The following is a 12,039-nucleotide window of genomic DNA, read 5'->3' on the forward strand; positions in this document are numbered from 1 at the left end:
AGGAAAATTTGTTTTATCAACTTCTCTGTAGAAGTAATATTTACCCATGGGAAATGCAGCCTCCTCTAATTTCGGCTGCTTATCTCTGTTCTGTGTGTGTGTGTGTGAAATCATGCACCCACTGAGCTCACATAAAATTATACGATACCTGGGTCCCTTACATCCTGAGTTCACCACAAAGCAGGAATCTGAATGCTGCAGCAGGATGCATGATTGCTGATGTCCAGAATATCTGATGTTTATGACTTGAAGAGGAGCCACATTTTCTTCAGTAAAAGAAATGAAATAAAAGGGTAGATTTTAAAAGGGTAAGTTTTCTTGTCTTTCTGCACACACACGAAACCTAAAGGCTCCCAGGGGAGAAGATACTTAAACGAGCAAATGTTAATTGCTGAAGATCTCATTGATCACCACACAAGTGGTGGATAGGTTGCTGCCAAGGGGATTTGGGTTTATACAGGCTTTCTCCTTACGGAACATTTTCCCCACATCTTGTCAGTGTTTCCCAATAATGGGGCATGCTGCAAGAAAAGTTCTCTGCCAGCCCTCTGGACACTCCTGTAAAATGAATGTCCCCTGCTGTCCTAGTGGTGTTACAGGACATATCCCATGGGACAGATAAGTCACTGTGTTTCCTGAGTTGGTGTTTTTCTATTTCTCTCACAGGGTACTGAGCAAAAGGCACCAGGAACCACTGCCCACCTCCCAGAGTGCTGCTCCTCAACTTGGGGACAGAACAGTCCCAGGTGAGATAGCAATCAGCCATACCACTACCACCAACTGAGAGCTGCCTTCATTACTGCTCTCCTTGGCAGTGAATCTTTCCTCTTGTTTAAATGCCCCACACTTTTGTAGAACTGTTTTTGTGCAGGCATCTATTGCTCTGGTTCTGGTGTGATGCATGCTTAATGAGCTCTCCTGAAAAGAGCACAGGGAGCTCGACAGCCTTCAGCAGAGGCCACAAAGCTTGTTATTATATCTGTAATTGTTTTTATTTTTTTTTTTCATTTCTCTTTTACTGTGCAGACAGAAACACACTGGTGTTCCAATCGGTTGTGACAGGACGATCCTGAGTGAACAGAAGATGAATCAGTGGGTGAGCAGTTCCCTTAAGAGTAAAAAGGTGTTAAATTAGTTGAGCCTTGTACTGCTTTGAAGCTCACAAGCATGACATTTTTGTGTTTTTATCACATCTTTGTGTGTTTGAGCTACTGCTTAGTGAGGTAGATGCTGTCAAATCCGACGTCCTAAAATGAAACGGTGATATAATGCAACACACAAAAACAGCTGGGTTTGGTTTTTCCTTTTTAGTCACTTAGGATATTTTTAATGACATCCGAGCATTTAACCACAACGCTGTCACTGCTGTTTAAAAACAAGCTCAGGTAGTTATTTAGTTAGCTCACAAAGATTGAAAAATGAAGACAACTCATATTTCCAAAGCTCTGAATTTGCAAGATGGCTTATACTTCATTCTAAAGATACTTTGCTTTAATATACTTTATCTTCTCCATATTGTGATGGGGGAAAAAAAAAGCAAATAATTTTGATACTCAGTGTTTCAGATGAGGTATTGTCTTTTCAGGTAGTGCAATTTCAGCCTTGTATCACCAAGTTTTATCATGCCGTCTTGCTTAGGAAAATCCAGTCTTGCTTAAATAATTTGTGTGCTACATCATTCTGAAGGATTTCAAAGCAGTGCACTGTGAAGAGCTCATCTGGAGGTGTTTGGCTGCTCTGCTGTAAGCTTCTGCTCTCATTGCTATGGGATGTGTGCACCTTCCAGCAGCACACCAAGCACCAGAACTAACATCTGCCACGTTTTGTTTGCTTTTGCATGCTCCCTCTGGGGGAAATGCATATACAGTGGGTTACCTAGTTTGGGTATGGCTTCTCCCTAAGGGAGTGGTTTGCTTTTATTTATTTATTTGTAATCTGATTTGATTTTTGATTTTTTTTTGTAAAAAAGATGCATTCTTCTGCATTTCAGTGAGAAAAGGCAAAATGGAAGAAATACACAAAGTGGTACCTGGAGAGGTTTGGAAATGTGTGTGGAGGGGGGCGTTTGGTTTGTCGATAATTCCTTCAGATTAGTCTCAGCATGGCGGGGATTTCTGTGCCAGAGGAGCTGCAGTGCAAGAGTTCTGGGCTTGGATTCAGGATTGCTGCAGAGGTCTGTGGCTGCCCAAAGGGAGATTTTCTGGCTGACAGACTGCAGCAGCGTGATGCAGTAAAGCAGGATCTGAGCAGGATCGCTCTGCATGTGTCCTACCTTGGAGTGGTGTGGCGAGCTGGGAAGGACGGGCTGTGCTACCAGTGAGAGATGGCAGATGTGCTCTGGGGCTGCTGGTCTCTTTGCAGGAAGGGGCTGACTTCAATTTTCTGGAAGCCTGAAACTTAAGCTCTGATGTGTAAACTCATCTCCTTCTGCTAACTCAGATGTCAGTAGCTGCACGCTATCTGCATTGTTAACTATTGTGGTTGCTCTCTGTTAACTTATCAAAGGAGATAAGAGGATGTAATTACAAAAAGCTATCTGTTACCAATGCCACTCTTTCAAATGAGACTCATTTTACACTGGAATTTAACAGCACCAAACAGACTGAGTGGAGGCACAAACAGTTTAATTGTCCTTGAAAGTCAAATCCACTTGCCAGAGGAGTAAGGAGCTTTCATGGGGTCAATGTTAAGCTACTGTGGCCACTGATCATTGCTCTGCACTGGGGTGATTGGTCCTCCACCGCTGGTAAATGGATGCTTTCACCTCTAGCAGCAGTATCTTTGTACAGGAGCCATAGCTTTTTCCCTTGAAGGTGACAGTCAGCCACTGGTGTTGCTGCCTTGTAAAATGACACAGTGCACAAATTACCCATTCCTAAATCCAGTGCTGCCTTATGTAGTAAGCTGGACATACATTACAAGTGTCCTTTGTCCTTTTCAAGGTGTCAGATACAGCTGCCAATACGCACAGTAGTCATACAATAACTAGTGCAAGTATGTTCTAATCAGTTCTGCCAAAAAGACATTATGTTATGTAAAAGTTTCCCTCTTCCTAAACTGGGATATTTCAGCTTCCTAAATTCTCTGTTCGGCATGCTGAACAAATATCTTCTCCGGATCATCACAGTTTTACTAACATTTAAAATGTTATTTATTTCTCAAAAATTATAGAATCACAGACTGTCACAGGTTGGAAGGAACCTAAAAGCCCACCCAGCCCCAATCCCCAGCCGTGGGCAGGGCTGCTCCCCACCAGCTCAGGTCGCCCAGGTCCCATCCAACCTGGCACTGAGTGCCTCCATGGATGGGGCACCACAGCTCTGGGCAGCAGTGCCAGGCCTCAGCAACCTCTGAATAAAGAATTTCTGCCTAACATGTTACTTAAATCTCCCCTCTTTTAGTTTAAAGCCAGTCCTCCTTGTCCCATAGCTATCAGACCATGTAAAAGTCGGTCTCATTCCTGCTTCTAAACTCCCTCTCAAGTACTGGCAGGCTGTAATGAGGTCATCCCAGAGCATTCTCTTCTCCAGGCTGTACGAGACCAACTCCCTCAGCCTTTTTTCATAGGAGAGGTGCTCCAGTCCTCTGATCAGTGCTGGAGTGACTGGTTATCTGGAACTGATGGGACAGAAGACTATGTAAGTATGGTTATGAGGAAGAACATGAATACTTCTGGATAGTTATTAATAGGAGGAGACTACCAAGGGCATTTAATCTTTACAAACAGAGAGGAGAGACAGGAATGAAAGGAATGAAAATAAAGGCTATACAGGCATGGGCAAAATTTGAGATCAGTCTTAGCATAAGATTAACAAGAAGGCATTAGTTTACACTGGATGGATGCATGGATCAGGAGCTGCTCGTGGCAGCCTCTTCTGTAGAAAGCAAGAAAGGTGCCCTCTTGTTTTCTGTCTTCCAACTCGGAGACCAGTTAGGTATTTCCAGGGAAGGTCTACAATTTCCAGGTGAAGGACTCACACTGAGCTTGAACTTGAGCTTATTGCCTTGAGTTGACTCCTGCTGCCCCTCCAGTGTGCTCAGGTGTGCATCACAGAGCTTCTTTGAATGTGTTGTAAACAAGAAAGGAAATTGTCAGTTAACTAATCTTGGTCAAAACTTACCCTTGCTGAAGTACAAACTGAACCACCTGCAATGGACACCAAATTATCCATAAGAGTCCCCTGGAGCTTTAGATGCTTCGCATGTGCCCTTTTCTGCAGCATTTCCACATACCTGTTATTTCAGCTACTATTCACTCCTGCAGAATCTGAGTCCTCAGGTCAGGGGAAATTTGTCATTACCGTGAGGACAGGCACAGGCTTCAAAAGCTGTTGTTGATTTTCAAATTAAAAAATCCTTATTAGCAGGAAAAAAGAAAAGTTGAAACTTGCAAACAGAAAGCAGTAAGAGGAGAATCACGTGTCTTTTGATCATGATTATGCTTTCAGAAGCATATTGCCATAATGAAGGGATAATTACTAGCTATGCTGGGTTCTGTTTTCACACATTTATGACGAATAGGCATGGGAGCAGGCAGGTTGTCGCTGATTTTAGGCGAAGCTGTTCAGTAGGCACAAAGGAACTTAAACACCAATAGGAAACAGTTCAGCCTCCATAGCCCACCTCCATGTTTCCAGCAGGACTAAATTTACTAACCAGCAGCAAAAGCAGAGTGTGGAGTTGCATCAGCAGTGCCCAGTCATTGTATGTCTTTGTGACGGTAAAATAGTAAGTGTTAAAATACCAGAAGCTTCAAACCAAGCAGCTGCAGTGTCAAAAAGCTTTGTATCAACTTAGCTGCCTTCTTGCACATGCACACAGAGTATGAAGTCTTTCACCTAAATTTAAGGGGTCTTGCAGGTCTGTAGTTCTCCATCACAATGCTTCCAGTCCAGAGTAACTTTGGCAGAGTAACTATCTTTTGAGGGACAGCACTGGACAGCAATGCTTCCACAGATAACAAAAACTTCCAGATCTTGCTCTCACTACAGTCCTTCAATACTGAAGGGCACGTACTCTCTACAACATTGCTCTCTACAGCTGCATGAAAAGAGGTTGTGATGAGGTGGGTGTGGGCCTCTTCTCTCAGGTAACAAGTGATAGGATGAAAGAGAATGGCCTCAAGTTGTGCTGGAGGGTGTGAGGGGGTCAAGTTGGATATTGGAAAGAACTTCTTCTCAGAAGGGACGGTGAGGCATTGGAACAGGCTGCCCAGGGAGGTGGTGGAGTCACTGTCCCTGGAGGTGATTAAGAACCACAGAGATGTAGCACTGAGGGACATGGTTAGTGGGCAATATTGGTGGTACTTGGACAGTTGGACTAGATGATCTTAGTGGTCTTTTTCAACCTTAAGGATTCCATGATGCTCATACTGCTGCTGAGCACATTTGAAGGCCACTGGAAATGAAGCCCACACCTCCCTGTAAAACCAGAACCTAATTTTCAGTCCTGTAATTAGCACTGGATAGCCCCCGGATTTAACTTGAAATGCATGTTTTCCCCTTATATGGGTTAAAATCACTGAGGATGACTATTTTCAAGCATGTACATTGCATGATCAGTCTTATAGATTTGTTCCAGATTGTTTTGCTTATTACCATTCCAGGTGGCTATGAGTTAATTAGCAAGCTATGTGTTTCAGGGTACACTATAGCCATACATAAATAAATCATTATTGAATACAGAGTGCACAGATACTTGATGGTGTGACAGAAATCCTTTTGGCTAGCACAGGACAACTGAAATATATGTATTATTTGTGACCATATGCAGCTTTTTCATTAATTGGCCTCATCTGGGTTTGAGTTGTGGAGAGTAAGAGGTTTGATCTGTCATTGGTTCTTATTCATCGTGGCCCAATTTTTATTTCCTTAGGTTCCAGGCCAGCCTCTAATAAACAAGATAATGTTTTCCCTCAGATGCTAAAAGGGACACAGGTTGGGTTTGGATATCTGGGAAAGATGGCATAAAGCCAGCAAGACATTCTGTGGGTAAGGTCTCACCTACATCTTCCAGTCTTGAGCAGTTCAGTGCCTCTCAAGTGTTTTCTTCCTGTTCCTCACTCTTGAAGGTCATTCTAGCACACAGCTGACCCCTGCCTGATGATACATGGAGGAAAGCAGCCAGAATGCTGGTGGCAGCCATCCCTGGCAACGTGTGATGGATGGAGATTTTGTGCCAAGAGTGAGCAAGAAGCAAAGCATGGATTCTTTGCTCCCACCACCAAATCTGTGAGTCCCTTTGCTCTGGGGTGCCTGTCCCCTCCAGGGTTACATCCATGCCTGAATCCACTGGCTTTTTCACTCCTCTATCCCTGTGAGGCTGAGTCACGGGGCTGCACTCTTCCCTTGCTGAGCAGTGCTGGTGTCAGGGAAAGAGAAGGGTGAAGCAATGCAGGGAGGTTCAAAAGGATCTGTGCAGTGATTCTATAGGGGCAGTGTCATGTCAACCTTGTGGACACCAACCTCATCGCATTAAAGAGCTCCCAGTGGGTGAGCAGAACCAAAGCATGTGAGTTGCATTCATCCATTCTCTCCTGACAGCCAGATCCCTGTGACCACAGAGGTATGTTTCTGAAGGACTACAGAGGGCTTTTTGGTGTTAAATTCTGTCTCCCTGGCATATTTATTGAGACATTGCTCCACTCAGCTTTTTGAAACATGGGCTGGGGTCATTAGTACAGCTCATAATTTCACAAGCAGTGCTTGTGAACCTTCAGATTTAGTTCGTTGTTTCACCAGAGTCATTTACTTCAACACATCTTTTTTTCTTTTTTTTAATTCTTTCCCTCCCCCACACAAATGCACAAACCTCACAGGGATTTTCATGCATTTAAATTAAAAAGCTGAACAGTTCCCTTTTCTTGTTCACATTATGCAGCATTGCCCTTCTCTGTTCTTATCCTATTTCAGAGCTGTCATGCAAACAAACCCAACTTTAAAAAAAAATAATTAAAAATCATTACAGAGGTTTGCATCCTATCAGCTTTCTATCTTGGCTTGTTCTCACTGTATGTGTAAGGAGAAATCCCTTCTCCTGACTGCCCTTCTCTTTCGGGTATATTGACATCTTTTTAATCTCTAATTCATTATTTCTCTGGCTCCCTGAAATGCTCTGGTCTGCTCTGGTTGCCCAATAAACCACTACTCCCTGCCCTACCATGCATAGGTAGTACTTACTTTTCCAGGACTATGGAACCCTTGTTTTCATTTACATTTTCTTCCTCAGCTAATCTAGAAGGGGGAGATTCTTCTTTTCTGTAAAGCCTGTCCTGTGCTGCTAGGACACCCCCTTGTCTTTTTCCATGTGAGTATGCCTCAACAAAGAAGTCATTACAACTCTTTCCTCCATAATTTCAGTATCTGATTGTTTTCAATATTATTTCTTACTCTTGCATATCATCTGAGTCAGCTTTTAAGGAAGGCTTAGCCAGAAAACTTCAACATGTGTTAATAGCAATTTCTTTTATTTATTTATTTGCCAAGCCAGCTCTTATTAGCAATCTTTGCCATGCCAAAAGGTTACTCTCTGGGAAGCCTTTTCATGTCCCTGATCAAAATGCAGGGACACTGGCTTCTGTAAGGTAAGCAGTATGGGCTCCTGTGTGATTTTCACATTGGCAATGGAAAAAAAAGTTACCTTTAGCAGAATCCAAACACAGAAGTTGCATCCAGCTCTGGGATTTCTTAGAGGGCAGCCCCAGGAGGCATCATTTTTGCTTACTCTCAGCACAAGTACATGGCTCTCATTACTGGCTCTCCTGGGCAACAGCCATAAACCAGGCTCAAACAAATATTAAAAAAAAAAGGGGAAAACAGCAGGGCTGTAATGATCGTGACAGCAAGTGGATGGGACAGGGCTCAAAAGAGACAACTACAAATTGTTCCCAAGGAAGTATACATCTTGTTCTTACTGCAGCTGAAGCTCTTCTTGGGAAGATGTGGATCTTAGCATAGCTCTGGCATGGAATTTGTGCTAGCTGCAGATGGAAAGAGTGATAAAGCATGGAACAGGTATGGGACAACAGGTCAAGGCTTTTGCCTGGTCACTGATATCCCTCTGATGGCCAAGAGGCTGCCTTTTCTGAAGGAGAGCAGCAAGAAATGTGGTGGAAAAATAACTATTTTTTACTTATTTCTCAAGCCCATGAAAGAGCACCTATATGGATAGCAGGAAACTGACAATTGATAGGTATGAAAGCAGATCTGCCAACTGTTGTGCAGGACATCAAGCAGTGAATTTAGACTGCACCATCTTCCCATCTCCCTGGAAAAACATTCAGTGTTCTTCATTTTATCTACACAGGGAAGATGAAATGTTGTAGATCTTAATGATTTGTGGGATGGGGGATATTTCTTGGTTTCCATAAATTTGTTAACCTCTTTGTCAGTGAGGAATAAAGATCTGCTTTGAATTCATATTGCATTTTTAAACTTTCCTTCTAAGATTCCTTTTTTTTGTTTGTTTGTTTGTTTTCCTTTTATTTCCCATCTTTTCTCATGTACCTCAGAAGAAACCAGCCTGCCAAACTGTTCCAGGAAGCTCTTCTGAGATAAAGACATCCATTCCTGTATATGATCTGTACTTGTGAAACAGAACACAAAGTCCTTTTTTCATTTAATCCATATTAATTATCTTGCTTCAGCTCCTTTATGCTTTCCACTCAGCCCAGGTGCCAAAACATGCACGGCTGCATCTTGAACAAACAAAAGCCTTTCACTGCACACCTGGCAAGTCAGCACTCCAAAAAAATAAATACAAAGGTATTCTGCTGAAGAACTGAGGCTCTCCTTGCCTGAAAACTAAGTGCCTTGGGACTGTGGACTAAGGCTGATATTTTTAGTGCCATCAATATCTCCTGGATTTGATATCTCCCAAGACAGATGGTTGTTTCCCACAGAACGTCGTCAAATGTTTGCTCAGCCAAGATCAATTTTGTTCCAAGTCCTTTCCCACCTTCTGGTGAAATACGTTTCACTTGCCAGACAAAAAATTAAAGAAACAGCACGAAACCATGTCACTCTAGAGGACTCTCATCCCCATAGGTCTTCTCCATCCTTTAGCTGTGTGACTGACATCTCTTTCAGTGCCCACAGAAGAACAGATGCCCTTGCAGTGGAAGCATGATGCCAAAATTGAGTGCTGAGGTCTCACACCAAAAGCAATTTTCCTCTGAGACAAGTCTCTTTTCAGCCACATTTGCAGTTAGATTTCCTAAAACAAGAAAAATCTTGAGGACCTTGAACTACCTGAAAGAAGGTTACAGTGAAATGGGAGTCAGACTCTTCTCCCAGATAACTAGTAACAGGAAGAGAGGTAATGACCTTAAGCCTCTTAAGCTTCTTACATGATAAAATGTAGCACAGAAATCTACAGGTCAAATTACTTCCGTTGAAAATTAAGCTAGACCCTTTGACTTCAATATTTTTTTCCCATTTACTTCTTAGAGTGTTACAGTTGATACCAGGATATTCGCAAATGTGGCAAGTTCAGGTACGGAACTGCAATAGTCAAGTTATAAAGCCACTTGAAGGGGAGCAGAGCAATCACAGAGAGCATTTATGAATATTTACAAAGATTTTGTAGTTTCCTAATTCTGCTGCGTCACCAAGGCTGACCAGGTTTAATAGCCAGTGTGGTGTTTTACTTGACACTCCCCTTGAAGCAATGCTGGCCAAAGGCTGTGTGGGCTGTGATGTGGGATCTCCCAGCCACAGCCCACAAGGCTGCTATCCCACCTAGTGGCCGCCAGCTCGCCCTTCAAAAAAGCTTTTTTTTTTTTTTTTTCCCCCATGACGTTGGTGAAACAATTCTCTGCATGAAGTACTGTGTCCATTAGCAGTGGAGATGCCTCCAAATAGCTTATTCATGGTCAAATAAATGTGTTTGCCTTAACTGTGTTCCACCAGGGACCAGGTTCACTCTCAGATGGGTATTTGCATCATCTAAATACACAAAACTGACATAGATGCCTGTCTTATACAGTCAGCTTTCCAAATGTAAGTTCTCTATGTCACTCTTCTTGCATTTTTAGCTGGCCCCCAACTTAGGTTGTAGGATCAGCCCAAGTTTCCCCAAGTCCCCTGGCAGTTGCAGCAGTGAGTTTTATCTTTCTGCTGCCTGTAACTGTATGTCCATGATACACCTACACACTGTCTTCACCATCGGCCCAGTTCCTCCCTGACTGAAGCTAAATTGCTATTGTCTTACAAAAGAGAGAAGATTATGTTTTGAGATTAATGGAAATGTTATTTTGTTAAAAATACAAAAAAAAAAAAAAAAGCTTTTGAAGAATTTATACTGCTAATCCCATCAAAACATATGAAAATAAAATGCATTGAAGTATATTTTGATGATAACAAGGAGAATGAAGACTTGCTAAAGTGCTGCAATAAGCTTCATCTTATTCCAGAAATAACATCTACAGTAAACCTTCAAGATGGAGTTCACCTGTGAAATTCTTTATGGCTTCCTTCCAACTTTGTTCTTTCTGTCTCTATGCTAAATTTTACTCTATTACAACCTTCAAAAAATTGTTTTCTTGTCAAAAGAAGTGAGCTCTCTGCCCTCTTAATCCTTGAAGTCCCTACAGTCCTTAGGTGCATGCATGGGCCACACTGACTGGATGGTCCAGCTGTTGTCTCCTGTACCCAGAGAACCTCTTTTTTACTTTACAATATTTTCCCCTTTTGGGGCTGGCCTTGCTGTTTGAACTAAAGAACTGAAAGGTAAAGACAGCAGAAGCTCCCAGTGCCTAAAGTGTTTCTGCTGCTCTCTGCAGAGCAGAAATTTAATAATGAAGGACACTCCAATGATTTAATAATGATTCTATCAAATTTTACACCGAAAAAATGCCTTTTTTAAAAAATGAAGTACTGGAAGAATCATTTTCCTGCATATCAAAGAAAAAGTGGGGAAAAAATATATAATCCTGACCAACACCTTTACAAAACAGTTTTCAGTATTTAATTTCTTCTTCACTGAGTGAAACATAGAACATAGTGTTACCTTGTCTAACTGACGTTTATTTAAACAAAAGCATTCCAACCTGTGCTGTCTTTCCCCAGGTACTGGAAGTAATTTTTTCCTAGAGAAGTGAAAAAGTCACAGGAAGCTTGACAGAAACATTGGTTTTCTTTCTCCGCAGCTGTATAAATACATTTTATATGTATTTATATATACGCATACAATAATTTGGTGATAAAATGCACTTAGCATCAATACTGTGCTCAATCTAACTGTCAGCTTGTTCATGCAGAAAACCTGCAGCTCCTCTCTCCTCGAGCTGCTTGCTGCATGCAGCTTGGGAAGCCATTTCCCTGGGCCCCTAATTAGCTGCCTACCTGAGCTGTCTTCTCAAACCTGATTAGAAATCTCCCATTCCCTTCATACGTCTCCCTGCCCACTGCTGTGCCTTGATTTACATTTCCAGCAGTGTCTTTTGCAAGCAATCTACCTGCCTGGTTATAGCCGGGAAAAATTTGGAGGGCCATCGTAGGGTGCAAGGGTTCTGCTGAAGCTCCTGCACCCTCTGACCATTGAGATGTTTTGTGTCTTGCTCTCCTGGCTGCAGGATGCTCGTGCAGTCTGTGCTGAGCAGGATTTCCCACAGCACAGCGGTGCCTGCTGCCATGTCTGTGCTGAAGCAGAGCCGAGTACAGTTCTGGTTTCCCTACCAGAGCATGGGCATGTATGGGCAAAAAAATCAAAGCAGAGAATTTCTCAAGTTTCTACTGCTGCATTTCATAACTTTTGTTATTTAAGTCTTGTGGGCAGCTGCTTAGTATCTGAAACTTAATTCTAAACAGGGAAATTCTGCTAACAAACTCCCACTTAGCTGACAATCAGCTTCTAAAAACAATTGTTCTGGTTTTAATGATGAAGGTTAGTTTTTGTTTATCTGTATACTTATGTCCACCAGACTTAGACCTACTCTAACAGCATCATCTACTGCCTCCCAAGAATACTGTAGTCTGAGAGTATAAGGCACACTCTTAAACTTGCAGCAAAGTGTGTCCTTTTGTAGTTGATGCTGCCCAT

At 42.4% G+C, this 12,039-nt stretch overlaps 1 protein-coding gene across 5 annotated transcripts in view; it reads left to right on the forward strand.

The window, feature by feature from the left end:
* SPTLC3 (serine palmitoyltransferase long chain base subunit 3) overlaps positions 1-12,039 on the forward strand; it is a 398,986-nt gene that overhangs the window by 202,070 nt on the left and 184,877 nt on the right. For 3 of the 5 annotated variants that reach the window (XM_048935741.1, XM_048935746.1, XM_048935747.1), the window contains exons 4-5: positions 667-746; positions 1,027-1,096. The exons of the other annotated variants lie outside the window; for them this stretch is intronic. The gene's annotated coding sequence lies outside the window, so the exon portion shown is untranslated. The remainder of the gene's footprint in view (positions 1-666; positions 747-1,026; positions 1,097-12,039) is intronic. 5 annotated transcript variants of the gene reach the window in all.

The sequence above is a fragment of the Lagopus muta genome, chromosome 2 (genome assembly GCF_023343835.1).
Source record: "Lagopus muta isolate bLagMut1 chromosome 2, bLagMut1 primary, whole genome shotgun sequence".
NCBI lineage: Eukaryota > Metazoa > Chordata > Aves > Galliformes > Phasianidae > Lagopus > Lagopus muta.